Source organism: Talpa occidentalis, unplaced genomic scaffold (assembly GCF_014898055.3).
Source record: "Talpa occidentalis isolate TD23 unplaced genomic scaffold, MPIMG_talOcc4v2.1 talOcc4.12, whole genome shotgun sequence".
Taxonomy (NCBI): Eukaryota; Metazoa; Chordata; class Mammalia; order Eulipotyphla; family Talpidae; genus Talpa; species Talpa occidentalis.
This window is the reverse complement of record NW_023601212.1, coordinates 22,912,249-22,930,898: the sequence shown is the minus strand read 5'-3', so window position 1 is coordinate 22,930,898 and position 18,650 is coordinate 22,912,249. Positions and strand designations below refer to the sequence as shown.

Here is an 18,650-nt window from a genome sequence, read left to right as displayed (position 1 = left end):
CCCAGGACAACTGCGTAATACTCAGATCAATACAGGAAGCTTAAATGTCATAATTGAACTTAACAATGAGAAGCCATTAAGAACCACTCAATATGCTTATTTCTTTTTTAGCATTGGGCCAAAATTATCAAAGTAGGGACTCAGAAAATTTAATATGGCAGGGGGAGATACAAGCTGGTACTGGGGTCAGAGAGGCTGGAGGCAGATTTGTTTGCTGAGATTTTCTTTTGCTGTTAGTTTGCTTTAAGTGTTTTTAATCACTCACCAAGCATTTCTATAATAGCTGTGTAATACCTCTGACTCTGTTCTTCTTACTCAAGATTGCTTTGCTATTTGGGCTCCTTTATGGTTCCATAAGAACTAAATGAATGTTTTGAATGTTTATTGTACCAATTGCGATTGAGATTGTGATAGAGATTTCATTGAAAGTATAAATATCTTTTGGTAGTCTGGCTATTTTAACAATATGATGTGTTCCAATTAATGTGCAAGGGATGTATGCCATATTTCTGTGCCTCCCTTAACTTCATATTATTACTGTTTTGTAATTTTAAGAGTATGAGCTTTCATCTCCTTGGTTAAGTTTATTCCTAAGCAATTTATTATTTTTGTTGCTATTATGTATAGGACTGTTCCATTAATTTCCTTATCTAATCTTAAGACAACCACCTCAATTTCTCATAATTTCAAGGTTGTATATAAAAATATGACTCAATTTCATAATTTGATTTTATATCCTATAACTTTATTGAAATAATTCATACCTTCTAATAGGTTTTCGGTTGAAACATTAATTTCTAAAGGATGACTTTTACAAAGATAGTATTCTTGGTGAGCAGGTTTCCTTTTTCCTTTCAGCACATTGAATATATCAGTACACGCCTCTTGTTTTGAAAGGGTTCTGGTTAGAAATCCTCTGATAGCCTTGTATGTAATGAATCACTTTTTGACTGTTACTTTCACATTTCTCATTGTACTTGACTTTTATAATTAATTAAAATATATCTTGGTGTAAATTTCTGTGGGTTGATCGTGTTTGGAGATCTTGAGCTTCATAAACCTGGAGGTACATATCCCTCCCAAGATTTGTATGTTTTCAGTCATTCTTTCTTCATTTAAACATTCTATGCCTACCCCCTCATCCATACTTCCTCCCCACTCTTTTGTCATTCTGGAACTCGCATAACATGTGTATGGTTCCCTTTTGTCTTTTGTCTCCCACAAAGCTCATAGCATTCATTCTATTTTCTGCTCTGAGCAGAGAATTTCAGAATAGTTATCTTAGAGTTCACAGATTCTTTCTTCTGCCTGATTGAGTCTATCATTGAAGGCATAAAAATATGTCTTTATTTCATTAACTATATTCTTCAGGTCAAAAATTTTCTTTCAGGTCTTTTTTTTATGATTTCTCTTTGTGGAATTTCTCATTTTATTCATGGATTGATTTCTGAATTTGATCAAGCTGATTTGATCAGCTTACTGAAGTTTAAAATAATAATTTTGAAATTTTTGTCAATCAACTCATAGATCTTCACTTCTTGAGAGTTTCTTTTTTTAAGGATTTTATTTATTTATGCATAGAAAAACTGGGGTGTAAATCAGAGGTGCAGGAGGTGAGAAGATTTACCAGAGACAGAGTGGGGAGCAGAACAGGCCGACTGACTGAAATACACTGCTGATGGGAGCAGTGGATGAGACAGGTCAGAGGTCTGCTGCGCCATGTGGGTAGCTCCCTGGCTGGCCAGGTGTTGGAGGCGGCCACCCTGCGTAGTGAGCAAAAGGGCCTTGACCCGAGTCTCTAAGGCATGTGAAAACACATGCGTCTCAGAGGAAAACCTCTGGGTGACAGGACTTGGTGTTGAGAGCCTGGAAAGTGACCTGCGTGGAGTCGGGCTTCTACATCTCCACAGTCTGAGAATAACAAAATGGAGAGATCCTGCGCAGTAAGCAGAAGGGCCTTGACCTGAGTCCCTAAGGCATGGGAAAACACATGTGTCTCGGAGGAAAACCTCTGGGTGACAGGATTTGGTGTTGAGAGCCTGGAAGTGAACTGCATACATCTCCACAGATTGACAACAACAAAATAATGAGCGAACTTCCCAGGCTCAGGCTAGGAGGCGATAAGATTATGTGTGTGAGAACTAACCGCCTGGTATCCTACTGTCTGAAGTAAATAGATAATAGTAAGAAAATAGACTAATCATTCATACATGTTATCATTATGTGGTATGCTTTGATGTTACACCTGCTACAATTAAAATAGTATATAATGAGCACTAAGACAATAAAGATTTGCTGCATGCTGGACATGACAGTCCCCCATGTCTAATTTCCCTCACCGTCGCAGTTCAGGCTCGGACTCACTAGAAGTCCACAGCTAGGGATCAAACTTGTGCTGCAGCGACTGTGGAGTGCTTCACAGTGCTGTGATTAACCCCTTGCGCCACCAGGGAGGCCTGCATTTTTTCTCTCTTTAAAGGCCAGTTTCATCAGGTAAATACCTTCTTTTGCTGGGTCCACAAGCCAATGGGGCTGCCTCCAGTATTGCAGTTTAGCAAAATTGAAGCCCGACCATGTGGTTATTGCTGGATGTCCAGTTGGATCAGTGGTTGGAAGCCCATTACCAGGAACACTGGATCTTCAGACGGATGGGTCTTATTTAGAAACATGGTTGAGAAGGGCTAGAGTCAGGTCACAAGTTACTCCCAGGTTAATTCCATTAGACATCTGGCCTTGTACCAAGGGTGCAGACAGGTATGGATCCCTGAATATGTTCCCACTAGATCCAGAGCATCAGGAAAGTAGGAACATGTCACAGACGATCTTCATGTTTCACAGTTAGAACTGATTTCAATAGACCATCAGAAAGAAAGATTGTATCCCACTGGTTTCTTGGGAAGGCAGAACTACACCCAAATTGTGGCACAGGGGGCTGGCATAGAATCATAAGGCTTCTTTAAGGTTCAAAGTCAGGACTGAAGTCAGCTGGCCTGCTACCAGCTACAAGGATGAGCATCATTAGGTCCTTGAACTGCAGTTGAGTGGGGCTAGAACCAGTTCGCAAAGATTTATTGTATTATCATTATGAAATGCGCCTCTATTTTTAACAATGCTCCTTGACTTGAATCTATTTTCTTTGTGATCAAAACAGCATGCCAGTTTTCTCATAGTTTCTACATTTAATTCTTTCAAATTTCCTTTCATGCCTCTAACTATATAATATACCCTTTTTAGATGGCATGTAGTAGTTGTCTTGCTTTTTTTTTTCCAACATAAAAACCCTTCTGTATATAAATCGGAGTTTTCACAACTTAAATTCTATCTTGAGAGGCAACTCAGCTTATATTCCTATGAATCTTTAAGTCCATCAAGTTTCAATTATTTTCATTTAACAAACAGCATGCTATAGTCATTTTTAGTGCCATGGTCTATTATCAAAGTCAAACAAGCTTAAAGGTGCATCTTAATTCTACCTGGGAGGTTTTTCAATTTGCTATGCTCCAGTTTGTCCAAATATAAAGTGTAAAATAATAATAATTTTCTAATTGTGTAAATTAAGTTATTGTGTAGATTGAATAAGAAATATGCGTGTTTATATCTCTCATTGCTTGAATTCATTTCATTGATTCTCATCTGGACAAGAGGTAATTTTAGTGCAAAGTGCATGAGATCAGGAAACCATTTCCAACAATAAAACTAAGAATTTGTAACGATTTGAATTTATGCAAGTCTCCCAAGACATTAAGCAGGATAACCAACAATATTAATTTGAGGTTCAAAATGATAATATTTTAAACAGGAAAAATACAAGGGGATTGTATTGTTATTATCTGAAGTAGTAAAAGTGATCATAACCCAACTGATGAAGTTACTCGGGAACTTATAAATAGATATTCAAGTTAACTGTCACAGAAAGTCATATAATAGATTTTAGCATATGTATTTTATAGCAGTAGCTAATAGCTAATATAGAAAAGCTTAACAGCTAGATTTTACAAGCTACTTTTAATCATAATACTTGCCTGATGCCTCAGAAAGAGCTAATTTATAAGTTTTCCTTTTCTGAAATGATTATGCGACCCTGAAGGAATGCACCATCCTTTTCTGGGGTTAGAGGAGGTATTTCTTTGATTTTGGAGACACAGGCCCTAGGTTAACAGAATGAAATTTTACTAGTAGCTTGGCACTTAAATCTCAGGACTTGATTGTGCCAAAATTGAAATGAACAGAATAGGGCCTCCCTGCTGGTCTAGGGTTTAAGTCTTAGCACTGTCACCACTATGGCCTGAGTTCAATCCCTGGCCAGGGAGCTAGCCCACATTTGGCACAGCAGACCTCTCCTGTCTTGCCTGCTGCTCCCCTTAGCAGTGTATTTCAGTAAAATCCACCTGTTCTGTTACCACTCTGTCTCTGGTGAATTTTCTCACCCCTCCACACGTCTGGCCTACACCCTAGTTCTTCTACACAAAAATAATTTTTTTAAATGAAATAAACAGAATATGCCTTGAATGACTCTTTCCTTCAGCCTTAGCATTAAGATTCCTTGCCTCTTTGATATGATGACTTCAGACAGAATTGAGAAATATTTGTGCCCTCAGTTTTAATGTTGGAAATCTGGAGCAGTAGATGACCCTGACTTAACCTTTGTCAAAGCTCTCAACATTTCATTTCTTATAAGTTAAATAAATGATGGTAATTTGCAATTTTTTTGACCTTAGGGTCTTTTCCAATATTTCCCCTAGTTAACAAGCAGGATCTATATAATTCTGAGTATTTGGTGCTGGATGTAAGAAAATGATCCTGGAACCAAGATGTTTCTTGAAATCCAACCCTTTGAAGTCTCATATGAATTTTACAAGATGCCACAAGTTCCGAGGATGAATGCATTTCCAAATTAAGGCCAGAGTTGAATAGACAAGTTGACACATTTGTCCTCTTCGATAACATGCCCTCTCCCTCCCCATTTTATGCCCTAAGAGTGTTGGGAGAGCTGAGGTTGAGAGAAGGCTGCAAATGGTACACTTTAGAAGAGGCATTTCTTATAAACAGAAGGAAGTCTTGGATTAAAAAAAAACACACTTCATAACTTTATGACAAGACTGAGGGCTTTACACAGCCCAATCCGTGGGGTTCTCTGGCTGATGATGGAAAAACTATGAAAGACCAGTTTTTTACTCAGTTAATTTCTGTTAAGGCAGAACACATAAGACCACAGAGGCCAAGATGAATTCTTGATACTGGTAAAATTTTTCTCAAGGTGCACTTATTCTTTAAGCTCTTTCTCCATTCTCCTGGATTCTGTCTCAGTGAGCAGGGGAAGGAGTGTATACATTGGAGCCATAGAGGATAGTATGAAATCCTGCCTCTTCCACCACTGGTCATAAAAGAGCTCCTTAAATTTCTTTGGTCATCCTTTCCTTGTATAGAAGATGAGAAGAGTGATGCCTAATTTTAAGGGTAGTTGTGACAGAGATACTGATATGAATTTCTTTTTAAAAAATATTTATTTATTTATACAAGAACTGGGTTACAGGTCAGAGGGTGAGCGAACTCACCAGAGACAGAGCGGGGAGCAGAACAGGCAAACAGACCAGTAACACTGCTGAGGGGAGCAGCAGGCGGGGCACGAGGTCTGCTGCACCATGTGGGTTTCTCCCTGGCTGTCCAGGAATCAAACCCTTGCTGCAGCAGCTGCAGACAGCTTCACAGTGCCACGCTAACCTCCTTGCACTACCAGGGAGGCCCACTGATATGAATTTCCTAATACATAATTGGTGTTAAATATCATTCATGTTATCACAAGCATATATTGTCTGCTATCAAAATTTGGTTCTCTCTTTTTAAGTCACCATTAGGCAGAAATGTGGATTTCTGCAGGCCTTCTCCACTTGCAGCTCCCACTTCACAGTAGTGGTCTTATACTACTTATCACCTGTGTATATCTACCTGCAACCTAGCTCCAGGTGCTGGGGCATCTGCTGTCTTCTACACTATAGTCACTCCCATGCTCAATCATTTCATTACACTCTGTGGAATAAGGAGTGAAGCACACACTGTGAAGACTTCTGTCAGAGGCTCCCCGGAGTCCCCAGTGGGCAGCTTACCCCCATAAAGTGCTGGTGACACTTTCAATTGGCCAGCAAGGAAAGGAACTATTCCCTGATCAAAATGGGAAAGGAAAACGATTCAAGTATAAGTCAGAATAACTGAGATTTAGCTCAACTAGGAATGTTTTCCTCTTCCTTGGTCAAGTGACCTGTCCCAATGTCTCATGCACAAACTTTTCTTCTGGGAAATGAAAGGACTAGTGTAGGGTAAATGGTTTTTCAGGCTTTTCTGCCCTCCCACCATTAAGTTTGCCCTGCTTGATGGGGTACCTGCAGTTGTTACATTGTTGCAAACTGTCTTGTTTACTTCTGTGGGCCATGGGAGGGGTATTGAGAGGTAGTCACCAGAGAAGCATAAGCAGGAGAGAGGCCAGGAGAGAATCCGGAAGAAGAGAAGGGGAGAAAAGAAGGCCAGAGAAGCCCAGAGTGAGGACTTGCTGGGGGCTTAGAGGCCTACCGGCCTCCTAGCCCCCGGCACCCCTGCCTGGTTGCTGCAATATGCGCAAAGCTCAATGAGAGCATGAGAGAGCCACTGAGGACTCCAAGACTCCTCCTTTGCCTCCTCCGCAGATCATAGAAAACCTGCTCTAAGTCCCTCCCTGCCCCTACAACTAGATTAGATGATGTTGAGAGCCAAGATCTAAGTCCTTTGAGCCAAGGTATGTGAAATGCTATTGACAGTCTCAATTATTTTAGTAATCAACCTTTTATTTTCTTATGAAATAATTATAGATGTGAATAACGTGTATTAAAGAAAAAATAAACAATAAATGAAACTTTGCATCACTTAGTTTATTTATTTAATTTTTTTGATTTATTTTTTTTGGACATTTTGAAGGTTTTATTTTATTTATTTTTTTTAAATAATAAATTTTATTTTTATATTCCCCCATACAATTGCAAACCCCCCATTCTGACCCCAATCCCTCCCCTCCCGGCCCCCACACCCCAAAAAGTGTCTCTGGTTCATAGTTTTTTGTTGATTTTGATTTTCACTTTCTTATAGTTATTCATTTTCCTGGTCCCTTATTTAAGTTTTCTACATTCCGCTATGAGTGAGACCATCCGGTATTTTTCTTTTTCTGTTTGGCTTATTTCGCTGAGCATGATCCCTTCCAGCGCCATCCATGTTGCTGCAAATTGCATGTGTTTATCTTTTTTGAATGCTGAGTAATATTCCATGGTATATATGTACCACATCTTCTTGATCCAGTCATCTATTTTTGGGCATCTGGGCTGTTTCCAAAGCTTAGCTATTGTAAACAGTGCTGCTATAAACATAGGGGTGCAGGTGGTCTTTGGAATGGATGTTTCTGTGTCCTTTGGGTAAATACCTAGGAGTGGAATTGCTGGATCAAATGGAAGCTCTATGTTTAGTAGGTCCAGAAATCTCCACACAGCTCTCCATAGTGGTTGGACCAGTTTGCACTCCCACCAACAGTGTAGAAGAGTTCCTTTTTCTCCACAACCTCGCCAACATTTGCTGTTGCTAGTTTTTTTAATATGTGCCATTCTCACTGGTGTAAGATGGTATCTCATGGTAGTTTTGATTTGCATTTCCCTGATTACAAGAGCATCACTTTGTTTAAAAGAAGAAAATATTTGGGGGGGATGTAAGTTATTATTTTGTCCACCAGGAGAAAATAACCTGTTCAAGTTCACTTAGAAAATGTCCTTAGTCTTTATTCTCATACTGAACATGGTATATAATAAATAAGTGGTAGATATAACATAGATTTTTAAGTACCTACAGGTATTCCAATCTTGATCACACCAATCACCAATATTGTGCAGATTTTATAATACATGGTTTTTCAGTGTCCTCTTTTAATAATAGTGATATGAAAAACACCTATTTTCTAGTACTCTCTGAGGACTTAATGAAATAATTATGCTAAATGTCTGGCGAGAAATAGATGTTCCTATTTTTCAACAAACAAGCTAATGAAGTCCAAGAAAACTTACTATACAAGCTAAGTTTCAAATGTCTTGGAAGAATCTGATGTCTTTATTGTATATAGAGAAAACAAGCTCCACAGACACACACACATTTCTAGAATCTGAGGTGACAGAAGATAATTTATGGATCTAGTTAAAGAAGTTTGCTTATAAATGGGGGGTAGGGAGGGGTAGAGACAGCTGCTGTGTTCAAAAAAGTGAGTGAATGATGTTACATTACTCTATGTATTGAAAAGGGCTTAAATGCCAGGTTAAAGAGTATTTATTCTACACTAAACAGTCTACCTCCATATTTCTCCTCTTCCTCATCTGCAGGAACAATTTTATTCTTAGAAGTCATATTTTTTTTAAAGTTAAATCATGGGATAAATGAAAAAAGAGAAGAAAAGAGCCAAGTGGTAGAAAAGTTATAGACTATCGTAACATCATAGGCATCAGAGAAAACGTTATTTAACTTGGGAGGTAACATTGGAAATGAAGAGGCATTTCATAGAATTACAGGTGTTTTTAAGGTGAAAAAAATCAGCGAGAAAAATGAAAATGACCGAAAGACTGTTAGAACCACAGTAGTAACCATAATCACTGTTGATTCCCACACGTGTAGACTCTCTGCCAGTTGCTTTGTGTATGCTGTTTCTCCTTAGAATTAAATTTTAGATGATGTATTATTTATATTACACATAAGGGAACTAAAACTGGGGAGGTAAAGTAAATCTTCAAAGTAATATTAAAATTTAAATTTCGACTAAAGCTCAGAGACCACGCACTTCAATTAAACAAGATCTTGGAATCAAATCCAGCCCCCATCATTTGTGATGCCCCAATGACATTAAAAATCTCAAAATCATTTAGGCCTTTAACAAGAGCAGTTTTCTTTGAGATAAGGATACTCTGATTCTTGAAAATTGCCCAGTTCTCTACAAACAACGGGATCTGAATCTGGCATACCTAGAAGGGAAAATACATCAGAAAATAAAAGGAAATGCAGTAAAGATGCAGAATACTTCCGAAAGTCAGAGGTAATTTCCGTTGTTCTAGTAGCTCAGAGTTATTAATATACCTGTAGGAGGCCAGAAATAGCCCAACACATTGATTATTCTGGTCTGAATAGGCTTTAAACATGGGTAGAGGTAGACTATATGAAAAGCCAATTATAGAATGGGAGATAGTGCTAAACAAGCTATAGGCCAGTCATACAGCAGTCCTCCATCTTGCCAACTGGCTAATTTCTTGAAATGAAATAGAAGATTGTAGTCAAGCAATTGCAATTCCACGCCTATTCCCTTCCTATTTTTCAACAAGCAACTAACAAAGTCCAAGAAAACTTGTCATACAAGCTAAGGTTCAAATGTCTCTGATGAATTTGATGTCTTTATTATATACAGAGGTGTAATGTTTTATTACATGCAATGTTGCTATTGAATATTTTGTGTGAAAACTAGATTGGAAGAAATTAGGAGAAACCCCTTACACCTCTTTGTCTTCCAAATAAAAACTTACTGAGTAATACTTGTTTAACATGTATTCAAAATCTAGAGATAAAACATGACACACATATTTTTCAGAAGAAAGTTTTCAGGTCAGAAAAATTTGGTTCTTATCAATAAGGAAAGGGGAAAAGTGTTAATCCCCATTGTTTTAGCCTTTTAGATAATTCTATCTTCAGGTTTATTTTTAAATTTTAGGTGTCAGATATCAAAGAACTAGTTTTACCATTCTTTAAAGGAAGGATGAAGAAGAATTAATTAAAAGTCATAGCATTCCCTCTACTTTTCACTCTTATAAATAACTGATATGAGAAGCTGAGAATGCTTTAATGCCTGAAATTTGGGATCATTAAACTTTTAAACTTTTTTTCTTTTTTAAGATTTATTTATTTATTTATTTATTTATTTATTCATACAAGCATTGGGTACAGTCAGAAGCGCGGGAGGGTGAGAGAATTCACCAGAGCCAGAGTGAGGAACAGAACAGGCAGACTGACAAAATACACTGCTGAGGGGGAGCAGTGGGCCGCAGGAGAGGCCTGCGCACCGGGGATCAAACCGGCGCTGCAGAGGCTGCGGGCAGCTTCGCAGCCCAGCACTCAACTGCTGCGCCACCAGCGAGGCCCATCATTAAACTTTTAATAGGTTATATTTCAACATACAATAACTGCCATATTTGAAGCACATAATATGCTTTGAAATAAGCTTATGCAATTGATACATGTGTTCTTTAACTGTCACCATTATGAAGACAATAAACGTATTTATTGTGCAAAAGTTTCCTGAGTCCATTTTATAAAATCTTCTTCCCCCTCATCTCCCTACAACCTCAGGGAACCACTTATCTTCTTTCTGACACTAGATGTAAGTTTGCATTTTCTACAATTAATTATAAATGAAATCGTACCATGTGTACTCTTTTCTGTCTGACTTGTTTCACTCAGCATAATTATTTTGAGTTTCTCATGCTATTTTCTGTATCACCTGTCCACTCATTTTATTGTTGAGTAGTTTATTTATTTATTCATTCATTCATTCATTCATTCATTCATTTATTTATTTATTTATTTGTGGGACCCTCGTCTGCAGCCGGGGAATGAACCGGCGCTGTAGAGGCTGCGGCAGCCTCGCAGCCCAGCACTCAACCGCTGCGCCACCAGGGGAGGCCCGAGTAATATATTTATTATACAGATAGGGCACAACTCATTTATCCATTCACACGTTGATGAAAATTTTAGGTATTTTAAATATTTGACCATTGAAAAGAAAGCTCTTATGAACATTTGTGTTTAAATAGATGTATGAGGATATTTTTAATTCTCAAAATCATGTCTTGTGATGAACAGAAGATCTAATATGGATCAAGTCTAATTTACCCATTCTTTTATTTCTTGAATCATACTTTTGGTTCATATCTAAGAAATACTTGCCTAACCTAAGGTTTCAGAGATTTTGTCCTGTATTCTTCCAAAGATATTATAATTTTAGATTTTAAATGTGAGTTTATAATCCACTTTAAGTTAAATTTTATATATGATGCATGAATAAATCAAACTTTTACTTTCTATGTTTTTCTGTTTTTTTTTTTAATATGTGGACAACCAATTGTCTCAATGACATTTGTTGAAAAAAACTATTCTTTCTTAAACTGCTTTTGTACATTTGAAAAAAATTGAATGTTTATGAATGGTTAACTTATGTGCATCATATCATATTTCCTTATTTCTTGATTCCAGTATCACATTGCCTCAATTATTGCAGATCCATCCTAAAGTCTTCAAGTCAGGTATAAGCACTCCATATTTACCGTTCATATTCAAAGTCGTTTGGGGAATTCTAGTTGTTCTACATTTCCATACAAATTCCAGAAACATACTGTTAATATGTACAGCAAAGTCTGCTGGGATTTTGTTTGGGATTGTGTTGAATGTGTGATCGATCTGGGGAGAATTGGCAAATAGACAATATTGAGTCCTCTAATTTATGAATACAGTACATGTCTTCATTATATAGGTCTTCTTTAATTTGTCTGAGCTAAGCTTTTTAGATATTCATGTACAGTCCTTGAAAATATTTTGAAACATTTTTTCTCTAAATATCTCATATTTCTGATACATTTTAAGTTCTTTCTTATGTCACTCTTAGTGTTTTTTGCTACCATATAGAAATGAATTTTGTATCGGGACCTTGTGTAATAAAAATTTGTTAAACTCACATATCTTATCATTTTTTAATATTCCATATGATTTTCTGCATGGACAAGCCTACCATCTGCAAATAAAGACAATTTTACTTTTTCTTTTTCCATATGAATGTCCTTTATTTCTTTTACTTGTATTTTGCATTGGCTAAAATCTTCAGCAAAATGGTTATTATAGCTGGGAGGGCGAGGCACTCACAGAGGCCCACCTAACTCATCGCAAGCCCCATAGACATTTACTCCAACTGGGACAAATGTTGGAACTGGCCCAGCCCATTGGTTCTTATTGTAATTACAGAATCTCTTTCAATAAACATAATAAACATCATCTGGGGCAAAAAAATGTTGGTTATAAATAGGACATGCTAATATCTTTGCCTTGTTCTTGACCTTTGACGACAGCATATAAGCACTCAAGGCTAGATATTATGTCAGCTGTAGGATTTTCATAGTTGTTCTACACCAGTTTAAAAAAATTACATCTATGCCTAATTTATTGGAACTTTTAATCAAGACAGGATGTTAGCCCAAGAGCCCGAGGCTCTTGTATCTACTGAAATGATCATATGATTTTTCTCTAAATCTCTTGATATGGCGAATTACTATGTTCATTTTCTGTGTTAAACAAATATGCATTTCTGGAACATATACCAATTATTATTATATGTTATTCTGCTAGGTACTTCTAGAAAAGATATGCTAAAATTTTACATTTTTAAAAAATATGTTCTTGCAGGATACTGGTTAGCACATGTCAATTATTGCAATGTTTATTGTCTGCTTTTGGTATGAAATATTGGCCCCAATATTCCTATAAATATTTGATAAGAGTCATAATGTGTTTGTTTCATGCACTTACTACCACTTCTACACCTGTTATAAACTCTGAAAGACTGTCATTATTTTTTGCTCTGAATAGTTCCTTATCATTGAAAGATAAAATTATATGAAAACCATTTTATATTTACAATCTTAAAATTTCAACTACCCTTTTATTCCTTTGGTAGAGTCAGGTGTCCAACTAGTATATTCATTCTTGTTGTAATTCCTATAGTAATTCTTATATTGAAAGTATGTTGGTAAATTCCTTTACTTTTATCTTTCTGGAAAAGTCCTAATTTCACACAATTTTGTAATTTTTTCAGTAAATGCATATTCATAAGCATTTGTAGAAAAATAGTACAAAGGTATACTACTAAGGACTGAATGTTTGTGTACCCCCAAAATCCAAATATCTAGACCCAGATCTCACAAATATGATGGTATTTGGAGAAGGGGTCTTTGGTGGATAATTAGGTCATGAGGTTGGTGTTCTCCTGACTGGATTAGTGCTCTTATAAAAAGAGACATGAAAAAACATCCTTGTTTCTGCTCCCTGACCTGTGATTCGCATCTGAAAAACAGGGTCATCACCAGGAATTGCCAATGTTGGCACTCTAATCTTAGCCTCCACACCTAAGAAAGATAAATTTCTATTGTCTAACCACCCCATCTATAGTATGTGGTTGTAACAGTCTCAATTGACCTTGGCAGAAACCACATACTCTTTGCCAAGCTCACTCTAATGGCAACATCTTACAAAGCCTAAGAATAATATCACAACCAGGGAATGATATGAGAAGATGGTGGAAAAGGAGGTCCTTGTCCTCCTACAACCACAGAAACATCAATTTAACAACTCTCCATCGATTAAAACACCTTTCTTTAAAAGAGGCCTATAGTCCAGCTGAGCATTTTCAACACCCCAGTGGAATACAGTATCCAATCACAAAAGAGACATTTAAAAAGGAACTCTTCTGCACTGTTGGTGGGAGTGCAAACTGGTCCAACCACTGTGGAGAGCTGTGTGGAGATTTCTGGACCTACTAAACATAGAGCTTCCATATGATCCAGCAATTCCACTCCTAGGTATTTACCCAAAGGACACAGAAACATCCATTCCAAAGAACACCTGCACCCCTTATGTTTATAGCAGCACTGTTTACAATAGCTAAGCTTTGGAAACAACCAAATGCCCAAAATAGATGACTGGATCAAGAAGATGTGGTACATATATACCATGGAATATTACTCAGCATTCAAAAAAGATAAACACATGCAATTTGCAGCAACATGGATGGCGCTGGAAGGGATCATGCTCAGCGAAATAAGCCAGAAAGAAAAAGAAAAATACCGGATGGTCTCACTCATAGCAGGAATCTAGAAAACTTAAATAAGGGACCAGGAAAATGAATAACTATAAGAAAGTGAAAATCAAAATCAACAAAAAACTATGAACCAGAGACATTTTTAGGGGGGCGGGGGCGGGAGGGGAGGGATTGGGGTCAGAATGGGGGGGGCTGCAATTGTATGGGGAATATAAAAATAAAATTTATTATTTAAAAAAATAAAAAATTAAAAAAAAATAAAAAAAAACAAAATACAAAAAAAATAAAATAAAAAAATAAAAAAAGTTATCACTTTAATTAATAATAAAAAGATGTGAAATTTAATGAGAAAAAAATAAATAAAAGGGTAAGAAGAAGAATTTCTTTTTAAACATGTCACCTCTCTTCAAAGTTTCCATGACTCAATGTAAAGCGAGATCCCTTAGGCCTATACGTTCCCACAGCGGGGAAGAATCAGCAAAAAAAAGCATCAGGCTTCCTCAGACTTTTGAGATGCTACTTAAGAGGCTCCACATCACCTCTTCCAGAACACTTATAGAACCAGCACAGCTGGATCACCTGGAAAGAAGCAAAAACTCATAGCTTTCAGACTTAAATTCCATAAGCCTATGCACAGACACCTCCAACTACCTAAGCATGCCCCCAGAGCGAGGACTTCATAAAACAAAATATTAAGAATAATCTTGTTATACACATCTGTTGCTTAATGAACACCAAAAAATGTAAAATCATACATCAATAATATAAAGTGTGTGGAAGGTATAAAAAAGCAGGCTTTTGTACACACTGAAAGCTAAGATGTTATCAGTCAAAAAGTAGATTGTTGAATATTTTTTCAAGTCTAACAATAACTAAAAATAAAATAGTCAAAAAAGATGCATGCAGGAAAAAAAGAAATCAATACCAAAAAGTCATCAAATTTAAAAACGGGAGAAAAGAGGAAGAAAGGTTTGCAAGAATAACAGAAAGCAATGAACAAAATGGGAAAAATAATGATAACAGGTAGAATTAGACCTTCAACAAGAAAACAGACATCAATAGCACCATAACAAAATGGGCCTAACAGACATATTTACACTATTCCATTCAACAGTAACAAAATTTTCAGATTTTCTAAATGGCACATTAAACACGTGCAAGGTCACAAAATAAGATCTCATAAATTGAAGCATATTTAAATCATCCCAAGAAGTGGTGGGTATGCAGGGAGATTACACCTGAAGGTAGAGTGCCTTAGACTTCCAAAATACCAACAACAATGTAAACCAATGGTACTACAGCTAAACAACTATTTAAAAAAAGTATATAAAATCATCCCAAGCATTTTTTCACCACAATTTAATGAAACTAAATGCCAATAATCAAAGGAAGACAGTAAATTTCATAAACACATATGGATTAAACAATTAACTACTGAATATGGGAACCTCCCTTGTGGTGCAAGGGGTTAAGCACAGGACTGTGAAGCTATCTACAGCCTCTGCAGCACGAGTTTGATCCCCAGCAGACGAGGGAGCAACCCACATTGCACAGCAGACCTCTCCTGTCTTACCGCTGCTCCCTTACTTCAGTCAGTCTGTCTGCCTGTTCTTTTTTTTTTTAAGATTTATTTATTTATACAAGAACTGGGGTACAGGCCAGAGGCGTGGGAGGGTAAGAATTCACCAGAGACACAGCAGGGAGCAGAACAGGCAGACAGACCAAAAACACTACTGATGGGAGCAGCAGGCAAGACAGGAGAGGTCTGCTCACCATGTGGGTATCTCTCTGGCCAGCCGGGAATCAAACCCACACTGCAGAGGCTGCGGACAGCTTCACAGCCCTGCGCTCAACCAGCTGCGCCACTGGGGAGGCCCCAGTCTGCCTGTTCTGTTCCCCACTCTGTCTCTGGTGAATGGTCTCACCCCCAACACCTCTGGTCTCTATCCCAGTTCTTGTATGCATAAATAAATAAATCTTTTTTAAAAACCCAAGTAAGTACTTAATAAACATTGGATCAAAGAAGAAAGCATAAAGGAAAATACCTGGTGATGAAACAAAAACATAACAAAGTTTATGGGATGCAGAAAAGAAATTCTTTAGAGAGAAGCTTAAAGAAAACATCTGTATTTTTAAAGAACATTCAAGTAAACAAATAATATCCTAAGTAATTAGCTAAAAAAAAAAAGTAAACTAAGGTCAACACTAGCCAAAAGATGTATGTAATAAAGATTAGAGCAGAAAAATGAAAACTATAAATAATAGGAAAAAAATCTACAAAACTATAAGATGATTTCTTGCAAAAATTAAAATTGACACAATCACCAAAACAAAGAGAAATCCCACTGACTGGGAGAAAATTTTTGCACACAACACTAATAAAGGATTGATCACAAAAATCTACAAAGAGCTGATGAGACTCAACAAAAACAAAGAAAATAATCTAGTCAAAAAATGGGCAGAAGAGCTAAAAAGAAACTTCTCTGAAGAGGAAATGCAAATGGCCAACAGGCATATGAAAAAATGTTCAACCTCACTTGTAATCAGGGAAATGCAAATCAAAACTACCATGAGATACCATCTTACACCCGTGAGAATGGCACATATTAAAAAAACTAGCAACAACAAATGTTGGTGAGGTTGTGGAGAAAAAGGAACTCTCCTGCATTGCTGGTGGGAGTGGAAACTGGTCCAACCACTATGGAGAGTTGTGTGGAGATTTCTGGACCTACTAAACATAGAGCTTCCATATGATCCAGCAATTCCACTCCTAGGTATTTACCCAAAGGACACAGAAACATCAATTCCAAAGGGCACCTCCATCCCTATGTTTATAGCAGCACTATTTACAATAGATAAGCTTTGGAAACAACCCAAATGCCCAAAAATAAGAAGATGTGGTACATATATACAATGGAACATGACTCAGCAATCAAAAAAGATAAACTCATGCAATTTGCAGCAACATGGATGGAGCTGGAAGGAATCATGCTCAGCGAAATAAGTCAGAAAAAAAAAGAAAAATACCAGATGGTCTCACTCATAGCAGGAATTTAGAAAACCTAAATAAGGGAACAGGAAAAAGACTAATTAATACAAAGTAAAAATCAAAATCAACAAGCAAGTATAAACCTGAGAGACACTACTCCGGGGCGGGGGGGAAGAGGGAGGACAGGAAGGACTAGGGCCAAAATAAGGAGGGGTGCAATTGTATGGGGAATATAACCAAAATGAAAATGCATACATTGTGCAAAAATGAAAAATGATGTAAGAATTATAAAATAAAATATTAAAATAAATTATTAAATATTAAAAAACTAAAATTAACAATCCTCTAGACTTACTAAGGGGAAGAAGAGAAAAAAATCAATAAAATTAGAAATTAAAGAAGAGTCTACAGTATGTAGCACTCACATAAAAAAGCAAAATTAGGTCTCCCATCAACAACAAAAAATTTAAGGATCTCACAAATTAATTCACCCAAACATTTATGATTAATAAATGTTATGATTAATATGATTAATATGGTTATGATTATGGGCAGAAGAGCTCTTCTGCCCTTATGATTAATATGAAGAATGGCATATTTATGAATGGCATATCTTCGTGGTATATATGGTATATATGATATGGTAACACACATCTGAAGGGTGTGATGCCATATCTCTACATCACATACAGTACTGTAAAGAAAATGGTGCCTTAATAAAACAGAAAGAAACAAAACACACACAAACACAGAGAGAGGAAGAAAGGTAGGAGGAAGTAGGAAGAAAGGAAAATTGCTCCTGCATACATACAAAGACTGAAAAAAAAAATAATGAAGACCAAATTTCAAATAAAGTTACAAAATAAAGTCTCAGCAATATGAAGCTATCCACAGCCTCTGCAGCACAAGATTGATCCGCAGTCCACCAGGGAGCTACTCACATGGCGCAGCAGACCTCTCCTGTCTTGCCCGCTGCTCCCCTCAGCAGTGTACTTCAGTCAGTCTACCTGTTCTGTTCTCCACCACTCTGTCTATGGTGAATCCTCTCACTTTCCCCCACCACCACTGCTGCCGCACCTCTGGCCTGTACCCAGATCTTGTATATGTAAATAAATAAATCTTAAAAAAAAAAGAAATAAAGATCAATAAAACTGAAATATCACATCAAGAATGAAAAAGAATAAAGATAGTCAATAAAAATTACTGTTAGGAAGCGGGAGTGGGGAGGAAATGAGTATCACTACTTACAACAAAATGACAAGGGGACTAAAAATTTCACATGTATTTGTTAATTAAATAACTGCATCATTCATACATGTACAGTGAGACAAAAGGGAAAATGAAGGTAATTAAAGGAAATGCAGACTGCTGGTAGAATTAGAGATCTTTAGGTCTCCTGGAGAAAAGAACATATTCTATTAATAAAGGATAAATATTTCATAACATATCTTATTACCCATCTTTTCTGTCCTGAAGTCCCAAAAGGCAACACTCCAGGCAGCTCCCCTTGTTGCTTATTGCTCTAAAAAGTTATCTGTTTCCTGTTCTTAGAAACAGGGATCAAAAGGAAATCTCTATTTACCATGCTCCCTTATGATTAATATGAAGAGATCAGAGACCAAAGAGAAAGGAAAGTCTCACTATAGCCATGTTCTTTTGGGAAACAAAGGAATCTCCCAAATTTAAAATCCCAACAGCAAACATAGATGACTCTCATTTCTGCAAACTCAATAACCTTTCAAAAGAACTTTATTTATGAAT

At 36.9% G+C, this 18,650-nt stretch overlaps 1 protein-coding gene across 3 annotated transcripts in view; it reads right to left on the bottom strand.

Annotated features, from left to right (window-relative positions):
- VWA5A (von Willebrand factor A domain containing 5A) overlaps positions 1-18,650 on the bottom strand; it is a 185,929-nt gene that overhangs the window by 151,312 nt on the left and 15,967 nt on the right. The gene's annotated exons all lie outside the window — the stretch shown is intronic.